The sequence below is a fragment of the Paroedura picta genome, chromosome 5 (genome assembly GCF_049243985.1).
Source record: "Paroedura picta isolate Pp20150507F chromosome 5, Ppicta_v3.0, whole genome shotgun sequence".
NCBI classification, from domain to species: domain Eukaryota; kingdom Metazoa; phylum Chordata; class Lepidosauria; order Squamata; family Gekkonidae; genus Paroedura; species Paroedura picta.
This window is the reverse complement of record NC_135373.1, coordinates 92,621,402-92,637,170: the sequence shown is the minus strand read 5'-3', so window position 1 is coordinate 92,637,170 and position 15,769 is coordinate 92,621,402. Positions and strand designations below refer to the sequence as shown.

The window sequence follows — 15,769 nt, the reverse complement described above, 5'->3', positions numbered from 1 at the left end:
AACAATGGCACTTATGCACACTTGTTGGCTAAAGAGAACACATTTGTTGTTTTGTGTGGCTCAAGGAAAGGTAAATTTACTCCAGAATATGCCTTTTGCTGGCTGTGGAAAGTGCACATACTACCTTCAGGTACATAGGACACCTTAGTCTGAAGTAACAACATTTGAGAGGGTGCTGTGTGCACCCCCTTGTGGTTGAGAAGAGATCATGCATTGTCCCACAGCTGGTAATTTCGACTTCAGAAACTTAATGACAAGGGAAGACAGATTTGATTAATCAAAGGTAATATATAGATGAGGGAGGTTTGTTCTGCCAATATTATTTGGCAAACCAGTGTTTTGAGGGTTACTTTAATTTCAATGTTGGTTTTGATTGTGTTATCAATGCTGATGGGCATTTTTTAAAGTATGCTATACAGGAGAAGGTGGGATGCACATATTATACATGAATCATTAAATGGTAGTCACACCAAAACATTAGTGCTGGTTTCTTTCTGAGTCACAGTGGCATTGCTTTGCTTCTGCAGCAGTATTGCTGGATCCAGTATAACCTTTAGCCTCTTAGTCCTGTCAGCAAAGATCAGCTGAACTTGATCAAAAGTGGGCAGTCCTTCAAGTCCTCAGCCTTCCCAACTAGAATTACGACTGCCTTATCAGGATTCAGTTTCAATTTCTTCTCTTTTAACCACTTAAACACAGTGGTCAGGCCCATTACAGCATTGCCACAGAATTTGGACAGAGAGATATAGAGCTGTCAATCATCAGTGTATTGATGAGACCCAATTCCAAAGGAATGAATGATGATGATGTGATGATGTTATCTGTTCAGCCGTGTCCAACTCTCAGCAATTCTATAGGAAAGTCTTCACCATGTGCCCCTGTGTCAGCTTTGATCATGTCGAGTCAGTGGATCCTTTGGCGACCACATTTCCTTTTGCCGCTTACCATGCTGAGCATTAATGATTTTTCTAGCGAGTTTGATCACATGGTATATCCAAAGTAAGTGAGCTTTAGCCTTAATATCTTCCCTTCTAATGACATAGTTGGTTTGCTCCTCTCTAAAACTATCTTGTTGGTAACTTTGGCTGTCCATGGTATTTGCAGCATTCGTCTCCAACACAATAATTCGAAAGTATCCATTCTCCTCCTGACTTCCTTCTTCAGGGTCCAGCTTTTGCATCCATAGTCTGTTATGGGGAAGACAATGGCGTTGACTAGCCGGCACTTTGTATTAAGACTGATATCCTGACTCTTCCAGATTTGGTTCATGCCTAACATTGTGTTCCGGCCCAGTGTTATTCGTCATTTGATTTCACAGCTGCAAAGGAATAAATTATTTCTCCTAAATATTTTACATAGAGGCCAAATGGTAAAGGGGATAGGACTGCCCCATGTGGAACCTCACTGGTCTGTAAGGAATGATTTAAATCTGTTCAAATCACATCCCCATGATACCTCATTCTGCCTCCAAACATCTCAATAAAATGGAATGATCCACTGCAGATAAAGACTGCAGATAAAAGTAGTAGGAGCAAAAGGGGGCCTGGAGATCATCTACCAAAAATAGCAGCACTGTCTCTGTCCAGGCTGAAACCAAACTGAAAAGGATCCAGAGCAGATGAGTTATTTAAAAAGACCTGGAGTTGGTCTGCCCCTGCTCTCTTAGTCACCCAACCCAGAAAGGGCAGATTAGACACAGGATAATTGGACACACCCCTTTTCTGTAGTGATTTCTTAAAAAGAAGGGGGCAGATAACCACTTCTTTACATTTCTGAGAGAAGATACCTGCATTCAGTAAATGATTTATGCTGGATACAAGAACCCATCCTTACATGATTTCACTAGCTAGGATGGGCAGGTATCCAGACTGCAAGATTTCCTGGATTCCAAGTTCCTGTCAACATCCATCACGGTAAGTGCGTCAAAATGATCTGTAAATTTATTGGACATTCCTTCTGCATGAGCAATGTTACAAACAGCATCCAACTTAGAATGCATGCAAGAGACTTCATCAGCAAAAAAAGTTGCAAAAGCACCACAACTGATTTCCTGCTCCTGAGACAACAGAGGCTCAGATTGAGGAGTCAGCAGATCCTGAGATATCTTAAACAGTCAGAATGGTCATGAACTAGCTGACATGATGATGGCAGAGAAGAAATGTTTCTTTGACGCTATCAGCACTGCTTCATAGATCTTACAATGACAAGATTTAATAATATTATATTTTCTTAACTCATAAAAAGATCATTGCTTAAGTAGATAATTGCTCATGCACTCTTTAAAATGAAAAAAAAAGTACAAGTCTACCCACTCCCTCTCAAAATCGTTTTTTTCTGTGGACATTGTGGACTCCCACCCTGTGGCACTACAGCTGCATAATGTTGAAACTACAATGTCAGTTTCATGACATTGAAGCCTTAGGAACTGAAGGCCTACAAACTAAGTTTTATGTATTGTTCTTTGTTCCTATGTAAACCGCCCTGAGCCTTCGGGGAGGGTGGTATATAAATATAATAAATAAATAAAATAAATAAATACATAAGGAAAGCAACTGTACAGGCACTTGCAGGCACTTGCGTTACTTACATTTGGCCTTCAGCACTAAAGGCTTTCATGTCATGGAATGTCATGTTCCTAAGGCTTTCATGAACCTTCTATTAAAGTTTCAACATTACACAGCTTCAAGTGGGTAGCCATGTTGGTCTGAAGCAGCAGAACAAATTTAGAGTCCAGTGGCACCTTTAAGGCCAACCAAGTTTCATTCAAGGTATGAGGAAGTGTGGGTGTGCACGAAAGCTCATCCTTATCCGTCCCTGGTTCCTCTATATATTTGTGAAAGAGCCTGGGGGGTGGAACAGTCTGGGGTGTCCGAGTTGGAATAGGGCCAGTCAGGGTGCAGCCAGTTCCTGCCCTCCCTCCCTGGATGCTATCCACATTCCTCTCAGGTGCACCAGAGACAGAAAGAGACACACAGAGCCCTGCCCAACCGAACACAAGCCCTCATTCCCTCTTATCACTCCTGCTGCAAGGGAGGCAGAGAGACACAGAGAGAGCTGTCCCAAGCTGCTGACCAGCCCTGCTTCCCTCCTAAGAATGAGCCCTAATTACCTGCTATGGTTCCTGCTGCAATGGAGAGACAGACACAGAGAGAGCTGCCCCTGCTGTGCCAGACGGAGAGACAGAGACAGAGAGCTGCCCCAAACTGCACACCAGCCTTGTTTCCCTCCTAAGAAGGAGCCCTAATTACCTGCTATGGGTCTTGCTGCCACAGAGAGACACAGAGAAAGCCACCCCTGCTGCGATGGAGGGAGAGAGAGACAGACAGAGAGAGCTGCCTTAAACTGCACACCAGCCCTACTTCCCTCCTACAAACCAGCCCTAATTACCTGCTATGCCTCCTGCTGCGAGGCACACCGAAAGACACGCAGGGAGAGGGAGAGAGAGTGTCACACACACACACACAGATCTTCACCTCCCGGTGTCCCCTGTGTCCTAGCGCCTATTTCTTTCCTGGTTGCAATGGGCTATCTTGCTAGTACCCTGAATAAAACCTGATTAGTCTTACAGGTGCCACTGGACTCTACATTTGTTTCATTACACAGCTGTAATGCCACAGGGCGGGAGTCCACAGTGTCCAAAGAAAAAATGATTTTGAGAGGGAGTGGATAGACATGTACTTTTTTTTCTTTTTAAAGAACTGCATAAGCAATTATATACATTTTGTGCATTAAGAAAATGTAACTGTATTGGCATTTCAAATACATTTCCAGTTTACATACTATTTTGCATTTTGGCTTCTTTTAATTTGGCAGTCAAGTGCTCTCAAGGCTCGCTCACAATATAAAGCCAAGAATATTTTCATCTGCTGTTCCTTTTTACCTCAGCTAACCAGTTTAATCCAGGGTCAGTTTCCTTGAGATGGAATTCACAGGGTGGGGGCACTGGACACAAACGATGAACGCAGAGCATCAGTCATCTGCGGCTTGTGTGTTTGTCCCTCTTACTAGAGCTGTTCTCACTCAGACCATGCAGAAGAATTGTGGGGGTTGTACAGAGGGGACTGCAGAGGAAACTTCAGCCTGCCCTCCTCTGCACTGTTAATCCTGAACGGAAACAGTCTTCTGACAAACTATTCAGCATGTTGTGGAAATGCATGTACCCATGTGTGAAACAGATGTTAGGAATTAATAGGTTGGACGAGTGCTAATAAACTGAAGCTCAGTCCACACAGGATGGAAGTCTTATTATCAAGGGATCTGTTAAGCCAGAATAGCTCCATTTCCCAAGCTTTGGATGGTTTTGCAGTTCCCCTTAAGGATCAGGTAGCATGGGGGTAGTCATAAATGGAGCTTTGTGCTTGGATACTCAAGTGGCAAATGTTAATGCATTTTACCAGACTTGGTTAGTGCAGCAGCTGTGGTTTCTGACTGGATGTAGATGATATTGTTACCATTATCCATGTGCTGTTGTAAACATGGAGGTTTAATTACAGCAATGAACTGTATGTTGGATGCCTCTGGGAGTTTCGCCACTCACCCAAGTGTTAGGGTAGAAAGTGATTTTTACAGTTCATTTTTCTTGCTGCAACCTCCCATGCACAGGGCATATTGTTCTTGAGGGTTCCTTGACTTTCAGCTGTGGATTTGAGAACAGGAGACTGCTAGGAAAAAGGGATGCTGATTAAAATAGCTTCTGTGAACTGACTCTTTTCATGGAATATTGGCTCCAACACACCTTTATCAAGGGATCAGGATATTGCATCTTATCTTGTCTCCCATAGGTGGTATTGTACTCACAGTATTAAATTTCTCTTTCATGGAAGCTGTTTTCAAATGACATTTCAAGCAATATGGCTTTCATTGCTTTATTACTTAAAATATTTCTGGAACCACAATGTGCTTAAGGAATGTTTCAACAACAGAAAAGACAATAAGCTTATCACTTATTGTAATGCTAATGGATTTTGCAAATTCAACTTGGTTTCCTCTATGCTGTTCAATGACTGTAACAACTAAACTAAACTTGGTTTCCTCAAATTCATTGCACTTGTAGAAACTGTAATCTGATACTGCACCCCCCCCACGCATTTTTGCAAAATGCAACCAAGCGCTTAAATTACCATGCTGGCAGGGTTCTGATTACTCAGCTAATGCTTTCCAGCTCATTTACAATACATTAAGTATGTTAAGAATGAAATAAAGTAAAATATGATTATCTTAGTCACTGTCATAAAAGGCACATAGAATGAGATACCATATTAGAATGTCACAAGTAGGGGAACAGCTTGCAGGGACATTTTATTTCCTCCTCCATAACTATTACCTCTTTCCATTTTCTGGCAGCCCCCTATCTGATTTCCTTGCCCCTTTCTCTCCTTCCCACTCACCAGCCAGCCTACCTTTATCTGACCCTCTTCCCTCCCCCTGCTAACATTCTGCCTCTGTTGCAAGATGCCAGTTGCCAGGCTGAGCCTAGTTGTATGATGCCAGCCAGACTGGGCCCAGTTTCACAGTGGGGAAATGGCAAGGACTGGGGGGGGGGGGAGAGCTCACTTTCCCTCTCACACTATTTCCTCTTTCTATCCGCCAGGAATCTCCCATACCCTCAGCTTCCCCTGTTTCCTTCTCTTGTTCCCACCAAAGTATCAACTTACTTTTCATTTATTATTTATTTCGGCCCTGCCTTTTTCACAGTGGGAAACCAAAGCACTTTATACCATTCTCCATCCCTTCACTTTGTCCTCACCTGTCAGATGCGTTCGGGTGAGAATGTGGGCTTGGCACTCAGTGAGCTTCCATGACAGAGCAGGGATTCAAACTTGGGAGTCCTAGATGCTTGTTTGAAAACTTAGCCACTACACCATGCTGGCTTTGCTAGGATGGTTGTTATAGAATGGTAGTAAGCAGCTGTGACTGGGTGAGCCATGCTTGTCATGTGATGTCAATTCTCTTGGGGTTTGCTGCTATATAGATTTTTTAAAGATTAGTTTATTAATCAGCCATAGGCCATTTCAAATAAATTAACAATATACAAAATCAGTTAAAATCAAGACATAAAACTGATAAGATCATGAGGAGTTTAAAAGTTGTCACTTTAGTTCCTACATAGTAATAAAAAAATGCAGATAAAAAGGAACCATAATGATTGGGTTTTAATCCTAATTGCACAATTTGGACCTGATTTTCCTAGTGGCGAGAGCAAACAGTGCAACTCTATTGGTAACATAAGCATCGATATCAGACAGTAGAAAAATCACATATTCAGTTTTTGAGAGGCCTGAGGTGGTAGGAAGTATTCTTTTGATAAACTTGCCTCTTGGTTCCTCATAGAGGGGACAGCTTTTCTGTCATTTTAGAAAACTTTCCCTGTTTTTTTGTAAAAAAGATTACAGATTTGGCCATGTTGACAATTAGATACATTGATATGGTAAAGAATGGACAAGTGGGAATAGTTTTTGCCAACTAGCTCAATAGTAGGAAACAACATAAAAGTGGCAGAGATGGAGGGGAAAAGGGATAACTTGAGGTAACAAACATGGAGAGATGAGTTCATGGAGTACATTATATAGCAGCGATGACAAATGCACCTAAGAACTAGATTTTAAAGCACATGAGGACTTGGCTGATGCAAGTGTCAGAGGATGGAGTGGATTGCAGAAAAGGGCACTGTATCTATAATTATATGTAGTACTGGATGTCTTCATAATGAAGCCAGAAATCTGCCATGTGTGTCAATCACAGGATTTGTTGCCAAGTCTTCAGCACAGCATGTTCAACGTACTTTCATATGAAGCTGCAGGAAAAGATTGGTGCCAAGTATTTTGCAAAAGTTGCCACTGATAATCATCTCTGTAAATAGTCTTTCTGACTAGCAAATTTGTGCCATTCTTAATAAATCAATAAAAGGGCACATTACCTGAAGAAGATGCTGCAGGCCAGAACAGCAGAATGTCCTCACAGGAACCTAGCTCTCCTATTGGAAGAGACAGACACAATTAGATCATCATATCTCTCTTGTTTTGTTGCATGGTTCTTACTCTGAGATTTATGTTTGTTTCCCTCCTTTTTTCACACTTCTGTCCTGAGGGAAAACAGAGAGCATCAGCTTTGGTAGTGAAATTCATTGGAAATGATTGTTTGGATCAATAATGCTGCTTGCCAGTTCTCACTTTTGCTGATATTCCCACCAGTAATGCCATTATGTCACTTCTGGGCTTGCTTCCTTGGAAGATAGATTCAAGTGGCTCACGCTCCCCACTGGCAACGTCCAACACAGATGCTGGTTTCATTTGTGCTGTCCTGACTCCCTCCCTCAATGCACTCAATTCCTTCATCTGTGCAAGACAGCGTGGATGCACATGAAAACTCATACCTTGAATAAATCCTTGTTGGTCTTAAAGGTGCCATTGGACTAACATTTAGTTGTGTTCCTTGGAAGAGGTGGAGCATTGAGGAGTCAGGCAAGTCCTTAATTTTAATAGAACTGGGACAACCCATTCAGGAAATTAATAAAGCAAACATAGTGCAGTTTGTGGGGTCTCCACAATCTGCGCATTTCCCAAAATCAAATGTAAAGCTTAGATGTAAAATACTTCAAAAATGGATCTTCCAATCACAATTTTGCACATTTCTGACCAGTAAATATTAGGACTTAAATATTAGGACAGATGTAGAAAATAATAGTTAGTCAATTAGACTGCTAGGACTCTATCTCTCTTCTCTCTTTACAAAGAAGAAGAGTCGGTTCTTAGATGCTGCTTTTCTCTACCTGAAGGAGTCTCAAAATGGCTTACATTTGCCTTCCCTTTCCTCTCCCCACAACAGGCACCTTGTGAGGTAGGTGAGGCTGAGAGACCCCTGATATTACTGCTCAGTCAGAACACATCTATCAGTGTTGTGGCAAGCCCAAGGTCACCCAGCTGGTTGCATGTGGAAGAGTGCAGAATCAAACCCGGCTGGCCATATTAGAAGTCTGCACTCCTAACCACTACAACAAGCTGGCAATTGAAAAGATGTTTCGATTCTCAATAAAGCTATTTATTCATTAAGCATTCAGATCCTTTGCAAATTTATACTCTGCCAGCAAGCTTTTCTTTCTGGGTATGTTTTGGCTTGCGAAAATAGGTACTAAAAAGGGAAAGAACAGTTTAAATTAGCCTAGGGTTTCAGGGATGTTGTAAACACCAATTCTTGTTCAATTAGAAGCAGGGTTCATAATTTTCAGCTAATATGAGCTGATTTAATTATAAAACAGTGGAACACTGCATGCTAATCTGTGCAGTGGTAGGATATAATTGTTCTGAGTAATCTGCTCAAAAATCTCCAGATTTTGACCTAAATTAAAATGTGTAGTGCCTAATTATTGCTTTTAATACAAATTGTTCAATACAAATTGTTAATAAGAAGTGAAATAACCAATTATATCTCTTATGTTGTGTTAACCATAATAAGGTCTCTGGAGCTGCACCGGTGATTTGCCCCTACTTCAATAAGCTTTGGGGCATCTATGGAGAAGGGGATGGAACTAGTCGTCCAAAACGCATGGCTCATAGCCTTAAGTTACAGGTCAGGAAGCCTTCCACCAAGGAGAGCAGCCACCAGCAGCTGGAGGACTTGGATGAGGGGCCCTCAACTCCCTGAGAGCCGTCTTGTAGAGGGACCCAGGCACCAAGTTCATCACCCTGGACCTCTTACCCATACAGCAGGGGGAACTCCATGGCTGTCAATGCTCCATGCAGCTTGTTGCAGGTAAGCTGGGAGCCCCAGGGTCAGGATTAGGGTGGCTGGACACTTTGACGTGTGCCTAGCATCCCTGTGCAGCTTCATTTCTGTGTTGAGAGGGGACACTGAAGGAAAAGTCCTTTCTCGTCCAGGGCTCTTCCATCTTCAGCTGCGTGTTGGGTCGCTGGAGGCTTTCCCTCTCATGTTCCCTACCCTCCCAACCTCTGCATGTCCAGCTAGCAGCCCTGGGAACATTTTTGGGCTGCTGGTCACAACCTCTGCTTTTAATTTACAGCACATTCTCCTCCCAAGCCAGCACCCCCTGAGTCCCAGGAGATACCTCCTTGCAGGGAGGACTTGCAAGGCGGCGATTCATCTGCCGTGAAGATAGGTGGGTGCTGGTCTACACCAGCTATCCTTGGGGGGGGGAGGGGAGTTGGGCAGGTGCTGGTTCTTCTGGAAGCTGACAAGGGAGGTTTCTCTGCACAGGAGAAGGCTTCACCAAACCTTACTGTACTTCTAATTGCTTGCTCTGAACTGCTTCTGATGTCTGACCAATCTTTTCTTCTCAGACTATATACCGCCATCACCACAGACAATGCAGCCTACAGCTCTGGCCAGGACGGACCGTGCCCCAGCATGCCTGGAGATGCCCGGTGGTAAGCATACCTTGCTCTGCACCTAGGTAAGAAGTGGGGAGAATTCCATGCATTGTCTTCCACCCACTCCCCTTTTCCTTTTTTTCCAGCTTTTTATCTACCTCGGAAGACGAGGCAGCTGAGCGGCCCCTTGGCGGGCAGTTGGCCAAGAAGCCGCTGCACAGGGAAAGGAGACGGCAGAGGTGCGTCTCCCTCCTCACCAGCCTGGGGCGTAGCTCCAGGCCAGGGTGCTGCAAGAGGTTATGCTCCAGCAGGAAAGGGAGCTGTTCATTGGGTGGCAGGAGGACAACAGGGAGGAGGCAAGGTTTTGCAGGGAGGTCTTCAGTACCTCCATGGAGAGGAGCAACACTGACCTCATGGTGGCTGTAGAGTCTCTGAACAGAATGGGGGACTTGATGGAGAGGATAGTGGACCATGTGGTGGGCAAGGGGAGGGAGAACCCCAACCCGGCCACTCTGGAGCATCCTACAGCATCCACGGGAACCTGTCTGTACAATCAATCCCACCCCCACCCCTCCACTCCAGGAATGAGCAAGGGCACCCAGAACAGGCGTCTGGTCTGGGTAGGGACCACTGCAAAAAGGTGCAAGCTTATAAAGCCAAGGGATAAATATTCCCCTTGACCCCCGGTCAGATTCTCGCCCCCCCCTTTTTTAAACCTGTTTACAGCTTTGCTGTGTGTTTTATTTCTTGGTCAAACTTGAGATGTGGTGGTGGGATTCTGCCCTCATAGCTGGGGAGAAAAGGGTCAGGTGATCACACCAAGAGACTCCCCTGCTGTGCTGCCTGCTTGTTGGCTGGTGGGATAAGGTTTTCTTTTTTTGAAATATGGGTGCATGAGGCACTCCTGGTTTAAGTTTAACAAGTTTTATTTTAAAACAGGACAACATAACAGTGAGGCAAACAAGCAGCCCCCCCCCACTCCAAAGCCCCAAACATCTAACATTTTATTGGCCCTCATCCCCCTTTCCCCCACCCATCTCCTGTTAAGGAGCCAGGTGCTCCAGTGTGGCCTTTATTATCCTGTGCCTTCTGTTGTGCAGGTGGAGCATCCTCCCAGTTCTCTTCCTTCACCGCTCCAGGGCATCCACACACCCACTCAAGGCATGCACCTTGGGATGGGGGTAAACAGGAAACAATTGATTAGATAGGACATCCTATGTTCATTTGAGTGAGCAGTGGTTGTTTTCCCCAGAGACAGATGGCACTTACAGGTAGACATACCCTGCAGGCCATTTATAAAGGTAAAGGTAAAGGTATCCCCTGTGCAAGCACCGAGTCATGTCTGACCCTTGGGGTGACGCCCTCTAGCGTTTTCATGGCAGACTCAATACGGGGTGGTTTGCCAGTGCCTTCCCCAGTCATGACCGTTTACCCCCCAGCAGCAAGCTGGGTACTCATTTTACCGACCTCGGATGGATGGAAGGCTGAGTCAACCTTGAGCCGGCTGCTGGGATCGAACTCCCAACCTCATGAGCAAAGCTTTCAGGCGGCTGCCTTACCACTCTGCGCCACAAGAGGCTCTAACAGGCCATTTATGCCCTGCATTATCTCTTCCACTGTGGGGCCAGCAAGATGTATCTTGCAAGGTCCCTGTTTACCTGGCATGGAGATTGTTGGCCTGAATTTTGAATTTCTCAGTCCTGGCCCCACCTGATGGAATGAGCTTCCTGAAGACATCAGGGTATAGTCTGCACGGGGCTTTTTACCCAGTCCCAGTTTGAATGAATCCCTCCCGTCTCCACTGAATTCAATTTCCATTTTGATTTTGGGTTCTTGAAATTTTCCTTCTGCAACAAGCATGATTAATTCATGGTGACTCTACCTTTCCCCCATGATATCCTGGAGTTGATATAAGCCTCAATATTTCAAAAACCGAATTAACTCTGCCTCCAAAGCTGTAACAAATAAGTCTTCTCTGATTGGCCAGGGCGCCAGGTCTAAGTTCCCTGTTGCAAGGCTTGTCTTAAAGTGATTGCACTCCAGAAGCCCTAACTTATCTTTGCCTCTTGGTTCCCCCCTCCTCTCTAATTCTCTCCACCCCTCCTTGTTCAAGAAAAGAAAGAGGCTCCTGCTGTGCTCCCCCCCCTTCTGAGCTTCCACAATTGAGTGCAGAACACTTTCTGTTTCAATTGAGGGGGGGGGGTAGAGAAAGACCAGAGATCAAATCCATATGAATTCAGCAGGATCCACAATGGAATAAACAATGGAATAAGTGCAGAATCAGCCCAGAGCCCTTCCCAAACTTCCACAATTCCACAGGGCCTGCAAATGGGAGCTCCTCTGCCAGGCATTCGCGTGAGGCCAACTGCTGGTCCCCCCAAGACGCCTTTCCATGAGTGAAAAATCTGGCCTGCCCAGGGATTGTCATTGTTATTGTTCTGTTAAAACACTGTTCTGGTTGTCATGTTATGTTATGATTGTTATTTATTGCATTGTTAGAATATTCTATATGACCATTCTACAATGTTTAATGTAAATTGCCCGGAGCTGTATGGAAGGGCAGTATAGAAATCTAAATACACTAGTAATCAAGCCTGCTGTAATAAAAATACAGCGGGCACTAGGCAAGGGAGCCCCTGGCAGTCGCGCGCAGCGCGGCTGGCAGGGGCTCCCTTGGCTGGCGGCCTGACGCGGCGAGAGGCGCTTTGCGGGCAGGGAGCAACTGCGAGCTGCACAGAGCGCGGCTCGCAGTCACTCCCTTGTCGGCAGGGCGGGAATCGGCCGGGCCAATCCCGGCCGATGGTCTGTCCGGAGGAAGGGGCTAATCGGCACCCTTCCTCATCCCGGACAGAGCCCGCCCTAACTCCTCCCCCTAAGCCCTTACGGCTTTATTTAGTCTGCGGCGCCGCTGTGTTAAGATACATATATATACACATATATACACATATACATACATACATACATATATATATATATATATGGCATTCTATTGTTATTGTTTTTATACCACACTCCCAAATTAGCTAAAGGTAGATCATATACTCCTTTTCTTGTTATTCAGTAAGTTGTTGTATGTATTGATGGAATAACAACAATCAATATATCTAATCAATATATGTAATTATAATCTATATATTTAATATGATATAGGATATAGGCTAGATATCAGGAAAAAATTTTCACAGTCAGAGTAATTCAGCAGTGGAATAGGCTGCCTAAGGAGGTCGTGAGCTCTCCCTCACTGGGAGTCTTCAAGCAAAGGTTGGATACACACTTTTCTTGGATGCCTTAGGATGGTTAGGGCTGATCCTGCGTTGAGCAGGGGGTTGGACTAGATGGCCTGTATGGCCCCTTCCAACTCTATGATTCTATGACCAAATCTGTGGACACTCATACCCAGAGACTGGAGCCATGAACAGACAAGACAGAAAATGCCTCAACTTTGCAGAAAAAGCTGAAATCTTTTTAAAAGGTTAAAAAAACCCTCCAAATTTAGACAACACGCAGTTTTTTTAAGTAATTACCATTAGTGGACATTTCTACGCAACCACAATAGTATTACCAGCCTGCAGGCTTTGGTTTCTGTCAGTAAAAGTAAGAGGGGAAAGCCTTTTCCAGGGCTGTTTTGGCCTTTGAGGGAGGGTTCATCAGGGCCAAGCCTGTCAGCAACCAGAGGACAACTTGCTACTATGTGACTTCCATGCCTCACCCAAGCCTGGCTGCTTCTTAACAGCCACTCTGTGCTAACCAGTGCTGTTAGTCTCTAGAGTTTCAAATCAGACTGGAAGACCCAAGTTTGAATTCCCACTCTGTCATGGAAGCTCACTTTGGTCCAGTCACACACTCTTACCCTTACCTACCTGACAGGGTTGTTATGAGGATAAAACAGAGGCAGGGACAATGATATTCTGCAAAATAAATCTAAAAAATAATAAGGGGGGACTTAACCCCCCCCAATAGTAGTGCCTATACCTTTTAAAATGCCATTGTGGGGGGTTGCTAGACAATCATAACAATATTAACAACGACCCCAACTGGACCAGGCGGGATCGGCTATTCTCGTCTATAGAGGAATGGAAGAAAATGGGCCTATTGTGGGTTATTGTGACTGCCATCTATCTGGTTTACATGTTATGCTGTGTTTTATATATTGTATTTTATGGGGAGCCAGCTTGTCTGGGAGTGATGCGATAGATGTCTAATGATAAATGAATGAATGAATGAATGAATGAATGAATGAATGAATGAATGAATGAATGAATGGGGGAGGAAACAAACAAACAAAACCAACCTGAAATGTTGAGGACCTAAAAAGGTTGAGAAAGCTGCACCTTTATATAATACAGAAGATATGTTTAAATTTTATTTATGAAGCTCAAATATACAAAAATATTAAAAACAATAAAAACAGCAGGGAGTAACACTTTTTCTATAGGTCAGTTGTATCTTAACATCCAAAGACCTAACGTGTTTCAGCCTATACTGGTCTTCCTCAAAAGTCAACCGTAAACACACACAATTTTTCCAAAACACACAGATATACAAAACTATGTTTGTTAAACATCTTTCAATCGCCAGGGTGGTAAACATATTCCAGGTTTAGTGCAAAAATTACCAGACATATGATCTAAAATTACCCTGATGGTTCAATTGTGGGTCAATTTTTGAACCCCTGGCAATATACCTGGACCTGTTTCTGAAACCATTTATCCAAAAATAGGACCAGCCTTCAAACCTTGATTTCTGTTAATAAAAGGAAGTGGGCAGAGTTCTTTTCATGGCTATGGGCCTGGAGAAAGGATTCACTGGGTCCAGGCCTGGCAGCAACCACCAAATGACTCACTACCACACAAACTTACTGAGGACCATTGAAGTCAAAACTATTTGACAGCAGTCTCTGTGGCAGAGTAGTAAGAATATCAGACTAGGGTCAGGAAGACCCATTTTGTACCCACATGGAAGCTCGTTGTATGACCTTTGGCCAGTTATTTATTTATTTATTTGTTTATTTATATTTATTTATTTATTTATTTATTTATTTATTTATTTATTTATTTATCATACTTGTATACCGCCCTCCCCGGAGGCTCAGGGCGGTTTACATCATAACAGAGAACAATACATAAAACAGTCTGTAACATGTATAACTGATAACTAATAATTGTAACCAAAATAACAGCACAATATAACGGTATAACAATATAGTACTACAAACAGGTCCAGGGCTTATTGATGGGATTCTGAGGGGGGTGGTTTATTGATTGAATTCTGAGGGGGGGTGGGGGGGGGAGCAGGTGCTCTTGGTCACTGTTGATTACGTCTGGTCTCAGCCAAATGCCTGGTGGAGGAGCTCCTTTTTGCAGGCCCTGCGGAACTGTTTAAGCTCTGTCAGGGCCCTGATCTCTTCTGGGAGCTCGTTCCACCAGGTAGGGGCCAGAACAGAGAATGCTCTGGCCCTGGTCGAGACCAGACGGACTTCTTTAGGGCCAGGGATCCTTAGCTGGTTGGTGGTAGTAGAGCGCAGAGCTCTTTTGGGGGCATAGGCGGGGAGGCGGTCCCTCAGGTACACTGGGCCCTGACCGCGTATGGCCTTGAAGGTAATTACCAGAACCTTTAGTCTGAACTAAAGAACCTTTAGTTGCTCATGCTAAGTGAAGTCTACGTCACAGGCTTGTAGTGAGAATAAAAGGGAGGAGAGGAGAACAATTAAGTTATTTTGGTTCCCTATTAGCAAGACAGGCAGGATATAAGTTAACTAAATAAATAATAAAGCTGGAGTCTAAGGGAGCAGGGAAAGTTGGTGGGGGAAGGGAGAGAAGAAAGCAGAGATGATATGGGGTGGCCCAAAAGAATTCGAGTGACAAGGGGAAAACAACGGGGCCCTTGCTTGCAATACTTCTTTGTAAAACTGCCTGACATTAAGCTCTCGTCTGGTACTTATGCATCTGTCCCAAACCACTCCATTCACTGTCTTAAGCTACGATTCGGACTCAAATCGAACTAACGCACATACTTTTGGGATGGAAACAGTTAAAACGAGAGGAGCAGAGGGCTGAGGAGTCTGCCTACTCGTGCTACCGGCCCATCCCGTCCAGCGCACCAGCAGCTGGATCTTCCCGGAGGCCCTCCTGAATCCCGCCAACCCCAAAGCTGCTGGGCAAGTGAGCCCCTGACCAGACCCCGGGCAGCCCAAGCACGAATCCTCATCTGCCGCCACTCTCGCTCGTCTGCGGGCGGGAGGGGCCGTTATTGGCTCGGAGACGGCGCCGGAGTCCAGGCCCAGCGGGGCCTACGCGCTCCCTCGGCGGCACTCGGGGCCGGCGGAAGCGCCTCCGGACGCGACCCCAGTTGCCGCGGCGCCCGGCCTGTAACCCATCCGCACGTCCCTTCCAGCCAGCCACAGCCTCCACGGGCCTGGCGAGGGCGCCGCGGCTTCCCCCGCCCCT

At 44.9% G+C, this 15,769-nt stretch overlaps 1 long non-coding RNA gene across 1 annotated transcript; it reads right to left on the bottom strand.

Annotated features, from left to right (window-relative positions):
- Positions 1-5,604: 5,604 nt before the first annotated feature.
- LOC143838149 (uncharacterized) lies at positions 5,605-15,686 on the bottom strand. The gene is made up of 4 exons (XR_013231248.1): positions 15,337-15,686; positions 13,615-13,654; positions 6,917-6,973; positions 5,605-6,793 (listed from the first exon to the last, which is right to left on the bottom strand). It is a non-coding gene; the product is annotated as an uncharacterized LOC143838149 (long non-coding RNA).
- Positions 15,687-15,769: the final 83 nt, after the last annotated feature.